Raw genomic sequence first — 16,535 nt, 5'->3', positions numbered from 1 at the left:
GAAGAAGAAAGGTTGGATTGGGTGGGTTGACAATTGGACAGGGGATGGAAAATGCCAACTTGAAAGAATCAGGTCGGGTTAGGGTTGATGCTTTGGGCAACCCAAACTAACCCAAACCAAATGTTTTACACTTGCAATTATGTATTCCTGTATATTATGTATGATAATATGTATTAATATGGCACCAAAAAGAGCTAACTGGCAGAACCAAGATCCAAGTAGCCAGCCCCATATAGTTTTTTGATAGGTAACTTTTCGATTTTTTATCAGTAATAATAAAAATGTTGATGAAGGAATAATAAAAGAATGAGCAACAATTTTTAAGATGTATCAATCACCCCATCTTGATGGCAGCACCGTAGGAAATCCAAGGTCCTTTGGTATAGGGGGTGTGTTTGGAAATGAAGAGGGTGAGGTTCTTGCTCTTTTCTCTGTCACAATAGGAAATGGAAATTTCTTGAAGGCTAAGTTGATGTCTGTACTGCAGACTCTTTGTTTAGCAACGGAGCTGAATTAAACAAGAAATGTGCTGGAAGGAGATTCTCAAGTGGTGGTTAATTGGCTAAAGAATACTGTTTTAGGATTGTGACATTTCAGGCAAGAGATCAAGGAGACCAAGGCACTAATCAGGTGTATGGAGGTAACAATCCATTGGGTTCCTTTTTTTATTATGGAGTTCTTTTTGGACAATACGGACGGAAAGGAATAAAAGACTGAAAACAGGTTTATTACAGAAGAGAATTTACTGAAAGGATTTTGGGGTAGGTTGTGTTCATGGGTAGGAACACAGATTGTTCAGTAATAGGCCTTGTAGCTCCTTTCTTGATTCTGGAGCTCTTTTTGTATCTATGCACACAGAATATACAGATTAGAAGATGTACAGATCTGATTGGCACTGCACAGCTCTTTATTGTGCAGATTTGGATTTTCTTTTAAGTAATTCGATACCTTTCTCCTCAAAAAAAAAAAAAAAAAACCATTGGGCTCCTCTTTGTATCTTTCTGTGTATTTTCTGTACATTGTTTCTTTTAATATAAATAGGAAAAAGCACAAGCTAGCCTCAACTCCCTACCCCTTGTAACGTTTTTCATAATTTCTTTTACAATCAATCTTCTTGACAATCTCCCTTGGCTGATTGGTTCTGAGCAAACAGCCAAAATACCTCTATGATGGTATTCCACCTGCAAATGCTTATTGCCTAGTGAACCAGTTCACCTAGAAGTTTTATCACATTAGCTATTTGAAGTAATGCAGTTGGGGAAAAAATTGAGATTAAGAGTTTACATGCTTGAATATGCTTTATATGTTATGCTTGACTTTATTTTTAATTTTTCATTTTAAATGTGTTTATGTATTTTAATTTGAGATAATATGTTTTTTAAACATTTATTTTAAAATTTAAGTTTATCTTTTAACAAATATTGTGCTTAATATCTGGCATTTTTTGCATTTTTTTGAATCTTTTGGCATGCTTTGCATTTTTGCACTTTGCTTCAAAACGGCACGTGCCTCGCCTTGCACCTTATGCCTTGGGTGCAAAATGGCCCTTGCACTTTTTTTGCACCTTGCGCTTTTAAGACACTACATGGGATATACATACCTGTATAAGTGTTCAAGGTTTTAGGAAGTGGAGAGTTGTATCCCCATTTCACATATCCATGTCCATGTCTATATTTGTATTTGGGCATCATAGACAGTAATTGAGCTGCTTAATTTTTTTTGACCCCAAACATTATCTTGGTGAAGGGGACTGTAAAGTTTTATTAATTTCAAGAAAAAGAAAAGCCTATGAGGAAGGGGGGGGGGGGGCATAGAAACCTTACACCTCTAAAAGTAACTAAAATCTCTCCCAAAATCACAAAGCTAAATTAGCCAAAGCATCTGCTGCCTTATTGCCCTCCCTATAATTATGTATAAAGCGGATTTCCATATCACAAGTTTCCCTATAAAGAGATTCCAGCCAATACCAAATACTCCAAGGAGGGTAGTTCTTACAATTCAACATATCCATTAAGATTTTAGAATCAGAAATAATTATTACCTTATTGAAGGATTTTAGAATCAGAAATAACCATTACCTTTCTGAAATGTGTCCCACATGGATTACCTTTCTCAGAAATTGAATGTTGCAAGAGCTTATAAGTTAAAGAATGATGTGAATAATTTGAGACAGGGAGAGAAGAATGTAGCTGCTTACTATTCTATGCTGAAATCGTTGTGGCAAGAAATTGATGTAATGAAGACAGTTGTATGGGAGAGTACCAAGGATGTAGAGACATTCAAGAAGCTGGTAGAAAGAAACAGGGTTTTTGAGTTTCTCATAGGACTCAACCTTGAGTTTGATGTTACAAGGCAAAACATTCTGGCTAGAGATGAAGTAACTCTAGCTCAGGCATACTCTATGGTGAGTAGTGAAGAGAGTAGGCAACAAGTACAGTTACAGGGACCACCTCCAACATTATGCACATGCTGGAGTAAAGACAAAGGGACCGATTGAAAAGAAAGAGGTGATATGTAAATATTGCAAGAAACCAAAACATACCAAGGACACCTGTTCGAAGTTACATCCAAATCTTCTTCCCGAGAGGTTTTGGAACAACAACAATTCTAAGAAGAATGGTCAGGCTGGTGGTCAGACTGGGAAGGCTAAGAATGCAAATGTTGCTATGGTACCTGAAGGTGGAAATAGAGAAAGTGAGGTGAAATCTGCTATGGAGCAGCTAGCAGCAGTGAAAGCAGAATTTGAGAGGTATGGTACTTGAAGGTGAGAATCACTTGGAGACTATTGTTGCAACATCCAACTCCTCAGGCAACATTTCTTCATTTGCATTTGCTCACTCAAGTATTCGTGCTTCTGCAAACCATGCTGCTGTTTCAGGTAGTCGTAAAATACCTTGGATTATTGATTCTGGTGCATCAAACCATATGACCACTCAAGTATTCGTGCTTTTGCAAACCATGCTGTCGTTTTAGGTAGTCATAAAATCCCTTGGATTATTGTTTTTGGTGCATCAAACCATATGACCACATGTCTAATCTTTTTTGTTCATATCAGCTCCCTTTTGGCTGAGAAAAGATATCTCTTGCTCCCATCTCCGATAAGGGGGATGTCAAAACCTCTGACTCCCTTATTTTATCCTTTGTTCTTCATGTTCCCAAACTTAACACCAATATGTTAGTAGTTTGACTAAATCCATGAATTGTAGTATAACATTCTTTCCTACTCATTGTGTTTTTCAGGACCTGAAATATCAGAGGACGATTGGGAGTGGTCATGAGGTGAACGGAATATACTTGCTAGACACACCTGATAGATGTCTTGGACCACCTAGTGGAGTAGCTTTGGAGTCTATTTCATCGGAGTCTATTGATAGAGTCATGTTATGTCATTTACATTTTGGTCCTTTGCCTTTTTCTGCTTTGAATCATTTGTTTCCGAAAATGTTTAAAGGAGTGTCTTTGTCAATTCCTCTTTGTGAGTCATGTGAACTTGCAAAACATTGTAGACATTCTTATTCAATAAGTAATAAAAGATCAGTTTCTCCTTTCCATATTGTGCACGTGGGGGCCATACTATTTATCTTCTATGGGGGGTTACAAGTATTTTATCCTTTTCATTGATAACTCCTCTTGCTATACTTGGATTTACCTTATGAGATCAGGGAATGAAGTACCGACTATTGTGCAAAAGTTTCATGAACTTATCCTTACCCAGTTTAACACTCAGATCAAAGTATTCCGATCTGATAATGCTAAGGAATATTTTGAGAAGAATCTTTCATCCTACTTTGATGCCTTTGGGGTCATTCATTAGAGTTCTTGTTCCTGTACTCCGCAACAGAATGGAGTGGCTGAAAGGAAGAATCAACATGTAGTTGAGGTGACAAGAAGTCTCCCCTTTGCATCTCATGTTCTTGTTAAGTTTTGGGGGGATGTTGTCCTTATAGCTACATATTTGATAAACCATATACCGTCCTGGGTTCTAGGTTTCAAAACCCCCTTTAGCCTCCTCTTTCCTGATGAGGAGCTCTTTTCTTTTCCCCTCCGAGTTTTTGGGTGCACTTGCTACATCCATGTTCACAGTCACTAGAGACATAAATTTGAGCCTAAAGCACGCAAGTGTGTTTTCTTAGGGTATGCCTCCACACAAAAGGGACGTTGTTTTGATCCAGTCTGTGGCACCCGTCTTGTATCTAGGGATGTCACATTTGCAAAGTCTATTTCTTTCTTTTGCACCTCTCCTGAAGGGGAGCATTCGAATGAATTGTTTGCTATGTCCCCAGCTGTTCCTCTTCCAGTTCCTCTTGAGTCATCTGTTGAGTTGTCTACTTCTGTTTGGTCTTCTTCCATTGAATCTCCTTCACATGTTCCATCTCCCTTGCCTCCTTCGGCTCATCCTTTCACATTTACTTCTCATCCTGTACAACAACGGTGTTACCAAAGACGAGGATTAAGGTGTGAGCAAGTTGTTTCCCCTCCTTCAGTTGAGCTTCTTCCACTTCCTGTCACTACTGAGATAACATGTCATCCCTCCTCTACCCCTTCTGATACTTTCACAGACCTTGATCTTCCTATTGCCCTTCGCAAAGGCAAAAGGAAGTGTACAACCCATTGCATCTCCAAACACCTTTTAACATATGTTATTTTATATATGCATGGTACCGCAGGGGTACTTTTGTAATTTCTTTCTTATTTTTAAGTTGTATGGTCGCCCTAGTATAAATAATAACATACTGCACGCCTGCAGTATTCTTTTGGGCTCTCAGTCCTCTCGTCTCTCTCCCTTTCTCTTGTACAACATGGTATCAGAGCAGGTCGTCCAAGCTTGAAAGGTGAAGTCGAGCAATCTGTCCCTTCATCTTCCAGTTGTGTCCATCTGTTGTTCGGCTTCTAGCATGTAAAAGTCTGTCTGTTTTTTTTTATCTTCATCTGCAATTCGGCTTCCAGCATGTAGAAGGTTTTGTTTCGAGGGTGTTATGATTCGGCCTGCCTTGGAGTTCTATTTGTTTGAGATCGATTATGTAGAAAGAGGTAGAAAGGTGGAAGAAAGAGAGAAAGAGAAAAGGAGAAAGGTTCGAACTAGAAGTCTAAAGAACATAACTCCCATTCGGCCAGACAGTGCTTTTTATTATCAAAATAATTGAAAAGACATATGTGCCCTTATTTAAGGAAGGAGCACTGGTTCTAACACAACATTACCGATCAACAACCTTGATCTGGGTATAAGGACAGAAATACCCCTACGCTAACACTCCCCCTCAAGAGCTTGTTACATATGTAGTCCACTCTTCCCCGACTCAAGCCTTTTGTAAATAAGTCAGCCCACTGGTTTCCTGTATTAACATATGTAGTGTCTAGCTCTCCATTCAGCACCTTCTCCCAAACAAAGTGGCAGTCAACTTCAATGTGCTTGGTTCTTTCATGAAACATCGGATTAGAGGAAATATGAACTGCAGCCTGATTGTCACAATAGAGCTTCATTGGAGTATTGATGTTGTACCCTACTTCCTGTAGAAGGTTCCTTGGCCACACTAATTCACAAGCAGTGTGTGCCATAGCCCTATATTCTGCTGCTGCACTACTTCTTGCCACGACTGTCTGCTTCTTACTTTTCCATGTCACCAGGTTACCTCCCAGGAAAGTGCAATAGTCTGTGGTAGACCACCTATCAGACATAGAACCGGCCCAGTCAGCATCAACATACCCTTCTATTTCAAGTTTTCCGCCACTCTTGTATATCAGACCGCGACCTGGAGCCCCTTTTAAATACCTCACAATTCTCAGAACTGCATTCCAACGAGGAATCAGAGGTTTATGCACGAACTGGCTTACCACACTAACCGCAAATGAGATGTTAGGTAGTTCAGTTTACCCACAAGTCGTCGGTATCTGCCAGGGTCTTCAAACACTTCACCCATATCACTACTTAGCCTGGTATTTGTGTCCATAGGTGTTTCAATTGGTTTAGCACCCAACAAGCCTGTTTCTTCCAGCAAATCAAGCACATATTTCCTCTGGCACAGATTAATACCATACTTGGATCTTGCTACCTCTATCCCCAAGAAATATTTCAGTTTACCAAGATCCTTTGTCTGAAAATGATCCTGCAGATAAGTCTTTAGCCTGTCAATACCCATGTTATCATTCCCAGTAATAACAATATCATCTATATACACCACCAACAGTATTTTTCCTCCCGGAGAGTCATGACTAAATACAGAATGATCAACTTTGCACTGTTTCATACCAAACTTCTTTACTACCTCACTGAACCTACCAAACCATGCTCGAGGAGACTGTTTAAGCCCATATATAGCCTTCCTTACTCTGCACACCTTACCATCCTCCTCCTGAGCAACAAACCCCGGAGGTTGATCCATGTAGACCTCCTCGAGTAAGTCACCATGCAGGAAGGCATTCTTGATATCAAGCTGATAATAGCGGCCAATCATACATGGCTGCAAGAGAGATCACAACACGAACTGACCCTATCTTAGCAATCGGTGAGAAGGTCTCTGTGTAGTCAATACCATAGGTTTGGGAGTACCCTTTTGCAACCAATCGCGCTTTCAGGCGTTCAACACTACCATCAGGCAGATACTTAACCGTATAAACCCATTTACAACCAACAACTTGCTTCCCAGGAGGAAGAGTGGTGAGGTCCCAAGTATGATTATGATGGAGGGCAGAGAGTTCTTCTTCCATCGCTCGACACCACCCTGGAGAGGCAAGGGCTTCCTGGACATCCTTAGGGACAACAACTGATGATAACAAGGTGACAAACTGGCGATGGGAGGCGGAAAGGTGAGTAAGTGAAACATAATTAGAAATAGGATGAAGGGTGCAAGTACATTTACCTTTCCGCAAAGCAATGGGGAGATCAAGCTCAGATGCTAAGTGCGGGTCTGGTGCCGGATCTGTCGACGGAGATGTAGTCGGAGGAGTAGTAGCCGGTACGCGTGGGCGATGCGTATACACATGACGGATAGGTGGGCGTTCAACAGGTGGTGGCACCGGAGGCAAGGGTTTGGTTACGGCTGGAACAAGGGGAAGAGGGTCGGCAACGGGAAGTGGAAGAGGAGGAGATGATGAGGAGGAAGAAGCATCACCAGACCCCAAAAAGAATGGAGTAGACTCAAAGAAGGTGACATCAGCACACACAAAGGACCGTCGAGAACTAGGATGGTAACACCGATACCCTTTCTGGGTCCGAGAATAGCCAAGGAAGATGCACTTGAGAGAACGGGCATCGAACTTGTCATTCTCGGGACCCAGATTATGGACGAAACAGACACACCCAAATACCCTAGGCGTAAGAGGAAACGGAGACAAAGCGGGAAACAAGACCGTGAATGGAGAATGACCATCAAGGATGAATGTGGGCATCCGATTAATCAAAAAGCAAGAGGTAAGCACTGCATCACTCCAAAAGGGTTTGGGAACATTCATATGATGCATTAGGGATCGTGCTGTTTCCAGGAGATGGCGATTCTTTCTCTCAGCCACCCCGTTTTGTTGTGGGGTGTAGGTACATGAGGTCTGATGTATAATGCCGTGTTGGTCCAGGTATTCTTGAAATGATGAGGATAAATATTCACGGCCATTATCAGAACGGAATACTTTAATGTGAGTACCAAATTGATTATGAATCTCAGCATAAAATTTCTGAAAAATGGTAAACAATTCACTTCTTTCCTTCATTAGATAGAGCCACGTCATCCTTGAAAAATCATCTACAAAAATGACAAAATATTTATATCCATTATATGACATCACTTTATAAGGACCCCAAACATTGGAATGAATTAAAGAAAAAGGACTCGACACACGGTTATCAACCCTAGAACTAAAGGGAACATGATGTTGTTTCCCAAACTGTCGACTCACAATCCAAAACAAAAAGTTGACTCAAAGACGGAACCAAAGACTTCAAAACTTTTAGCGACGGATGACCAAATCGGCAGTGCCACTGGAGAGGAGAAAGGGATGACTGGAGAGCTGTTGAAGTTCTGCCACCACCGTCGAGATAATACAGTCCACCAGCTTCATGCCCTCCACCAATCTTCATCCCCGTCTTGAGATCCTAAAAAACACACATAGAGGGATAAAAGGTAATGGAGCAGTTAAGTGATTTGGTCAGCTTACTAACAGACATAAGATTAACAGGCAATTTAGGAACATACAAAACTGAGGAGAGGGATACAGGGTCTAGGTCAACATTACCAACACCACAAATTGAGGATGTGGAACCATTAGCAAGGGTGACAAATTGTGATGTTGAGCAATGAGATAAGGAAGAAAACACACCTGGAGTTCCAGTCATGTGATCGGAGGCTCCAGAGTCAATGATCCAAGGATTGGGTGTGGATGCCAGACAAGCCATACCTGAGTGAGCGAAAGTCGCCGTGTTCTGCTGTGATTGGATAAACCTCTCATATTCATCACGGGGAACACTCACCCTCTCCTTCATGGGACCATCTGTGGATGTAGGAGGTATCTGATCAGATGAATGATTCTCCTGTCTAAACCTGGAACTGGAGTCACTAGTCGCGGCATGATTGGCCCAGGTTGAGGGTGGACAATGTAGATCATAACAATAGTTAATGGTATGTCCATCCATACCACAATGAGTGCACTTCCTCGGGCCTGAGCCACGCCCTCTACCACGGGCTCCCCCTGAATCTCTGCCCCCAGTACGACCACCACCACGATTATAAGTAGGCCCACCATTGCCACTTCGGCCATCCACAGGACCACTACTACCACCACAGCTAGACTGAGCTCCCCGAGCTCCACCTCTAGCACCACGGCCTCTCGATACAGCAAAGGCAGATCTATCGGAGATATTAGAGTTCTCAGTAGATCCGAGAGAAATCCTCCGGAGTCGAGCAAATACCTCTTCTAAAGAGGGGAGAGTTGATCCTCCTAATATCTGAGCCCGTACTGGTTCATATTCAGACTTCAGGTCCCACCAGAAATCTAGTCACATCAAGTTGTTCTCTCTGTTGTTGCTGAATCTTGACATCAGAAGTGAGAGGGTGATAGACATTCAACTCATTACGTATGTTTCTCATGCTGGCATAGTACTCCTCAAGACTCTGATTGCCCTATTGCAGATTAAAGTACTCCTGATACAGCTGATACACTCAGGTTGTATTGTCCTGTCCCGAATACAATTTCTTTGCATGGTCCCACACATCTTTGGCAGTGTCAAGAAACATGAAGTTTACACTAATCCTGGGTTCCATACTATTCCACAACCATGTGATGATCTAAGGATCCTCTTGCTCCCAGTCTTCATACTCGTGAGAGTCAGTGGAGGGTTTCTCCTCTCTTATGTGTTTTACCTTCTTCTTTGCCTTCAGAAAGACTTCGACGGATTTAGCCCAAAGCACATAATTCTCTCCATTTAGTTTAATGGAGGTCATCTGAACATTCAGGTAGTCTGTAGGCACCATCACATTAGGTTTACAATCACTGTTATCTCCCATTCTGTTATCACCGATTCTGCACACTTGTTGAATTCTATGACCACTGAATTCTGCACACTGCACACGACTAGATCACACTCGTCACACTGATTTCAGCACTTGTTGTTGCTGAAAAGTGTGCTCTTTACACCACAAACCCTACTCCTACGACTACCTGAAATCTCACCACTATATGATCACAACTCTTCCTTTGAAATACACAAAAACAGCATAAACCCTAGCACGCTACTGTCTGAAACCCTAGCATATGATCTGAAACACACTTCCTATTTGATCCATAACAGATATCATGCACAAAAATCTCTTACCTTATCACTGAAGGAACAACCACACGAGCAGGAAATCAATCCCCACAAGACAGCCACTGCACCACACAGATCGGCCCTCTATTCTTCATCGATTAGGGGAGGGCGATCTTAGAAACCACAACAACCGACCACACAAGACCCGACTGGAGGCATAGAAACCTCCAAGGGAAGAGGGCGATCACTCCTTTTCAGTCATTTCCCTTATTTCCAGTTGAATGCAGAAAAATCAGGAGAAACCCTAGATAGGGTGCGCAGAGAAATCTAGGCAGATTCAAGTGGCTCTGATACCATGTTATGATTCGGCCTGCCTTGGAGTTCTATTTGTCTGAGATCGATTATGTAGAAAGAGGTAGAAAGGTGGAAGAAAGAGAGAAAGAGAAAAGGAGAAAGTCTGGTTCGAACTGGAGTCTAAAGAACATAACTCCCATTCGGCCAGACAGTGCTTTTTATTATTAAAATAATTGAAAAGACATATGCGCCCTTATTTAAGGAAGGAGCACTGGTTCTAACACAACATTACAGATCAGCAACCTTAATCTGGGTATAAGGACAGAAATACCCCTATGCTAACAGAGGGTGACAGGTTCTCAGAAATTATCATCTGCTGTCCATTTGTTGTTCGGCTTCCCTGATGCTCGACTGAAACTTTCAGACGTTATCATCTGATGTTCATCTGCTGTTCGGCTGCCCTGGTGTTCGACTGAAGCAACCCTTTTTTTTACTTTGTTCTCATTGACTGTTCTGCTGCCTTGATGTTGGACCTGTTCCAGGTCTACCGATTAGATGTGTGGTGAGCTTCACCTCTTCCTTTCCTTTCTGTTGTGGGGTTGTTTGATCCCTGTGCAACCGTAGGTCATAAGGACCTGTTTATGTGCTGCAACAGCAGTTTTGTTTTTGGAACCCTGTGAAACCGTAGGTCATAAGGACCTTGTTTGTGTGCTGCAACAGCAGTTTTTTTTTTTGGTGGACTGAAGGTCTGGAAGTGGCTGGTACCTTCTGTAATAACTCTTTGAGGCTGTGTCCTTTTTTTTTCGGTGTTGTTTTTAAATTTGAAATCATGAGTGGTGAAGATTCTGCTACATCTGGAGTTTCTTCAATGCTGAATGGAATGAGTGGGGGTGTAGACCTATCCTTTCCCATGGCTGTTGTCCCTTTTGATGGTTTAAATTACTTAGATTGGTCAAGAGGGATCAAGCTGTACATCACTACAAGGGGGAAGATAGGTTATATTAATGGGAGAATTAAAGAACCACACTCTGGGAGTGCTGAATATGATAGATGGAATCAGGAAAACAGCATGGTTATGTCTTGGCTCTTAGTCTCTATGCAACCTCAAATAAAGAGAATTTCATGTGGGCTGAAATGGAAAATGAGATCTGGGAACAAGCAAAATCTACATACTCAGAACTGCAACACTATGCAAAGATCTATCAACTACAGGCAGAGTCGTCTACTTGTAAACAGGGGGAGAGGTGTCTATCGGTATATTACTCTGACTTGACTTCTGTCTGGAAGGAGTTGGACCATTATCAGAGTGTGGACTGGAAATGTGACGAGGATGCAAAACTGTACAAGAAACTTGTCTCCCGGCAGAGAGTGTTTTCCTTCTTACATGGTTTGAACCCTATGTATGAATCTATCAGAGTCTAGATTCTCAGTTCTAAGGATCTTCCATCAGTTCAGGAAGTTTATTCTCTTGTACAATCTGAAGAGAGCAAAAGGAATTTGATGAACAGCCCTGGTGGAGATGCAGTTGTGTTGGCAGCAAAAGGGGGTGTCTCTACCAGGGTGGGAAATTCTTCCACGAAAGGAGATCTCCAAAAAAAAACGGAAGATAAAGAAAAATTGTGGTGTACTCATTGCCAGAAACCCTGACAAACCAGAGATACATGCTGGGATATTCATGGGAAACCAAAATGGGCTCAAGATCTAAATAAGAAGCAAAGTTCAGATGTGAATAAAAGGTCAGGACAGCAAGGTACAAAGAAACACACTATGACCAACATGGCTACTCGAGAGAATCAGCCCCCCATCCATACTGTGACTCAGACACATTCCTTTGGATCTGACCCAAGGGAGGATATTATGAATTCCTTCTGTGACCATTTAGAGCTCATCAGGTAACTCAGACACATTCCTCAACCTCATTCGCATCTACATTAGGTAACTTTGCCACAGCTTTCCATGTTGCTTCTCATACCCTTGACTCTCCCTGGATCATTGATTCTAGAGCGTCAAAACACATGACTAGTATGTCCTCTTACTTTCAAACCTATCACCTTCTTTCTAGAGGAGACAAGGTGAGACTAGCTGATGGATCATACGCTTCCATAGCTGGTCAAGGAACCATCTCTCTTCCCCTTGGGCTTACCCTCTCTAATGTTCTACATGTTCCGAAATTTCCCATTAATTTGTTCTCTATTAGTAGTGTTACTAATTCCTTAAACTGCTCAGTGACCTTTTTCCCTTCTTACTGTGTGATCCAGGATCTGGCCTCGGGGAGGACGATTGGTAGAGGACGTATGGTTGATGGACTTTGCATGCTGGAGAATAAGGCTGGTCTTCATGTTATAGAGTCTATGAGTCAGTCTTGTAAGAGTCAAGTTTATTTATGGCATTGTCGCCTTGGTCATTTGTCTTTTGAGTCTTTAAAAGTTGTGTTTCCAGAACTGTTTAAGTCAGTGTCCGTTTCAGATTTCTCTTGTCAAACGTGTCAATTGAGTAAACATTGTAGAACTCATTTTCTTCCAAAAAATAGTAAATCTGAATTTCCATTTCACATTGTTCATTCTGATGTGTGGGGTCCTGTTACTTTACCATCTGAGAGTGGTTACAAGTATTTTATTACCCTCATTGATGATTATTCTAGATATATTTGGGTATATCCCATGCGAACCAGGGAGGAAGTACCAAAAATTATCCAAGATTTTCAGCAGATGGTCTTCACTCAATTTCAAACTGAAATCCAAATTTTTCAGTCAGATAATGCAAAAGAGTATTTTCATAGTGATCTCACGGAGTTCTTTGCTTCGCGTGGTTCACTTCACCGTAGCTCTTGTGCCCGAACACCACAACAAAATGATGTTTTTGAACGAAAGAACCGACATCTCCTTGAAGTGGCTCGGGGTTTACTACTCCATATGAATGTCCCCAAACGTTTTTGGCTTGAGGTTGTTCTTTGTTCTACCTACCTCATTAACCGTATGCCCTATCGGTGGTTAGAGTACAAAGCCCCACATCAGCTTCTCTTCCCTAAGGCCCCCTTTCTTCCCATTCCTCCTCGTGTATTTGGTTATCGATGCTTTGTCCAAAATCTGTTTCCCACTTGTGGGAAATTGTATTCTCGTGGTACTCCTTGCATATTCCTAGGGTACTCCTTCACTTAGAAGGGATACCGTTGTTTTGATCTTGTTTCTCGGAAATTTTATGTTTCCATGGATGTTTCTTTCTTTGAGGATGAGCCTTTCTTTTCTGTTTCTCCTCAGGGGGAGTGTAGACATGAGGAGAAACTGGTTCAGCTCCCTCCTCTTCCTGATCCTCCGCCTTTTCGTGTCTTCTTCCGTCATAGCAAAGGCCAACCAAATTCAAGAGCTGTGGAGAATCTAGAAGTTGTACCTCCAGTGCCATCAAACTCCTCGGGGGCGGATCATACTCACTCAGGTAACATGGCTCCCAATGATGTCCCTGATTCTATTGCAATTGATACCTCTGTTGCTAATGACCTTGACCTTCCTATTGCTCACAGGAAAGGTGTTAGATTGTGCACCACTAAACACCCCATTTCCAACTTTGTTTCCTATGAGAACATTTCACCCTCTTTTCGTGCTTTTCTTACTTCTATTGACAGTGCCCCTATCCCCAAGAATGTGGCAGAAGCTCTTTCAGTACCTGAATGGACAGATGCCATGAAGGAAGAAATTAATGCCCTTCATAAAAATGGCACATGGGAACTTGTAGATCTTCCTAAGGGAAAGGATCCAGTTGGATGTAAATGGGTGTTCACCGTCTAACATAGGGCTGATGGCACAGTGGAGAGGTATAAAGCTCGTTTAGTGGCAAAGGGGTTTACACAAGTGTACGGAGTTGATTATGCAAAAACTTTTGCTCCTGTTGCCAAGATGAACTCCATTAGAGTTCTATTCTCTCTTGCTGCTAACCTGGATTGGGATCTACATCAGCTTGATATCAAGAATGCATTCTTGAATGGTGATCTTGAAGAGGAAGTTTACATGATACAACCCCTTGGTTTCCAAGCTCAAGGCAATGAACAGAAGGTGTGCAAGTTGAAGAAGTCTTTATACAGGCTGAAACAATCACCAAGAGCTTGGTTCAGCAGATTCCATGTTGCGGTTCAGCAGAAAGGATACAAGCAATGCCAATCAGATAATACACTGTTTGTGAAAAGAGGAGAAGGTAAAATTGCTGCTTTAATAGTATATGTTGATGATATAATTGTTACTGGTGACTGGAAGGATGAAATCCAGAGGTTGAAGAGTTTCCTTGCCACACAGTTTGAAGTAAAGGATCTAGGGCCTCCCAGATACTTCCTTGGAATTGAAGTTGCCCGCTCAAAAAGGGGCATCTTCATTTCCCAAAGGAAATATGTCCTAGATTTACTTCAGGACACTGGAAAGATGGGAGTGAAGCCAGTTGACTCTCCCATTGATCCCAACCTTAATTAGGTGACAGCCAAGGTGAACCTATCAAGGATGTGAAACAGTTTCAAAGACTTGTAGGGAGATTGTTATATCTCTCTATGACCCGCCCAGACATTGCGTATGCTATTGGTGTCCTTAGCCTGTTCATGCATGCACCTAGGTCCACTCATCTTGAAGCAGCATAAAGAATCCTCCGATATCTTAAAAGGTTTCCTGGTGCTGGCTTGTTATTTCAAAGACATGGGCATTTGAATGTTGAAGTGTATACTGATGCAGATTGGGCTGGATCTCAAAATGACTGAAAGTCTACTAGTGGCTACTGCACCTTTATAGGAGGAAACCTTGTTACCTGGAGAAGTAAAAAGCAAAGTGTGGTGGCTAGATCCAGTGCTGAAGCTGAATATCGTGCAATGGCTCACGGATTGGCTGAAAGTATGTGGATAAAGAATATGTTGGGTCAGTTGGGTTTCCTAGTGGACAAGCCTATGACCCTATTCTGTGATAACAAAGCAGCCATAAACATTGCTGCTAACCCAGTGCTACAAGATAGAACAAAACACATCGAAGTCGACAAGCATTTTATTAGAGAGAAAGTCATCACAGGTGAAGTGTGTACTCCCTATGTTAGCTCTGAGAACCAACTTGCAGACATCTTTACAAAAGGACTACACCACTCAAGACATCATGATCTTTGTGACTAGTTGGGCATGATTGATATCTATGCTCCAACTTGAGGGGGAGTGTTAACAGATGTTATTTTATATATGTATGGTACCGCAGGGGTACTTTTGTAATTTCTTTCTTATTTTTAAGTTGTACGGTCGCCCTAGTATAAATAATAACATACTGCACGCCTGCAATATTCTTTTGGGCTCTCAGTCCTCTCGTATCTCCTCTTCTCTCTCCCTTTCTCTTGTACAACACCACCTATCCTACAACCTTCTTTCCACAACCTATTATTCCTTTCTTGCCTCCGTTTCTACATATGATGTCCCTAGGTTTGTCCTAGAAGCTTTATATAAGCCTGAATGGCAGGATGCTATGATGACAAAACTAGATGCTTTGCATAAGAACCATACCTGGGACATTGTGGACTTGCCTGAGGGGAAGGAGTGAGTTGGTTGTAAATGGGTATTCACTATCAAGTATTACTCTAGATGACTTCATCCAAGGAGATTTGGGATAGTGTTATAGAGGTAATGCTGACTTATGTGAGGCTGCATAGAGTTGACTAACCACCACCCAATTACTGTATAGTTCTCCAACATCCATTTTTCATATGTGGGATTAGTCTCTTCCGGTTTCTTCTTATTGCCTGTAAGATACCCTAGTTTACCTCTACTACAAACATAAATCCTTACAGATTTTGCCCAAGCCAAGTAATTTGTTCCATCAAGTTTAATTGTGGTCACACCAGTCAAAAAGGAATCTATTGGACCAACCCTGGACATTGGAATCTGCTTCAACTCACTTCCAGATTGCTCCATTGACCAAATGAAAATCAAAAAACAAGAATTTTAGTCTATATGGACCTAATTGGGGTCAGTCCAGTACCTACAAGTCCCAAAATTAGGGTTTCACTGTACTCGGCTCCATGGGAGAATAGGGAGAAGAGTCAACACCACACATACCAGAGCTTCTCAAACTCTTTCCAACCTCAACAGCCCTCTTTTGGAGATCAAAAGGAACTCCCCAAGCACTGAGCGCCACACCCAAAGAGACTTCTTACCCTGTAACTGTAAACTCTCTAGTCAGCTAAGGTTTTGGGCAAAAATCAGCAACCTCACTTTCTTGGCAATGTATGGCCAGATTCTAACTCTCCAAACCCTCTACCAACTAGGCACAAAAGTTCTCTGAACAATCAGAAACTCATCTCTCCATACACTCTTCTAATCGAAGGATGTATGGGAAAAAAAAGGAAAAGAGGAAGGAAGGAAGAGGTGCTCTGATACCAAGATGTGATTCAGTCCTCCAAATCTGAGATTAGTTTCTGATTAACAGCAACAAAAAGAAAAGAAAAAAGGGGAAAACAGTAGGAGAAAGGAGGTTGAGAAGAAGAAGAGAGTTCGATAGTTATC

The 16,535-nt window shown here is 41.8% G+C and overlaps 1 protein-coding gene across 5 annotated transcripts in view; it reads right to left on the bottom strand.

Moving 5' to 3' along the window:
- Positions 1 to 16,535, bottom strand: part of LOC104600457 (sec34-like family protein) — a 128,223-nt gene that overhangs the window by 663 nt on the left and 111,025 nt on the right. The window lies entirely within an intron of this gene.

This window comes from Nelumbo nucifera, chromosome 8 (assembly GCF_055504915.1).
Source record: "Nelumbo nucifera cultivar China Antique chromosome 8, China Antique-T2T, whole genome shotgun sequence".
In the NCBI taxonomy this organism is placed as follows: Eukaryota; Viridiplantae; Streptophyta; class Magnoliopsida; order Proteales; family Nelumbonaceae; genus Nelumbo; species Nelumbo nucifera.
Note: the sequence above shows the minus strand (reverse complement) of the source record. Positions and strands in the feature narration are given on the sequence as shown.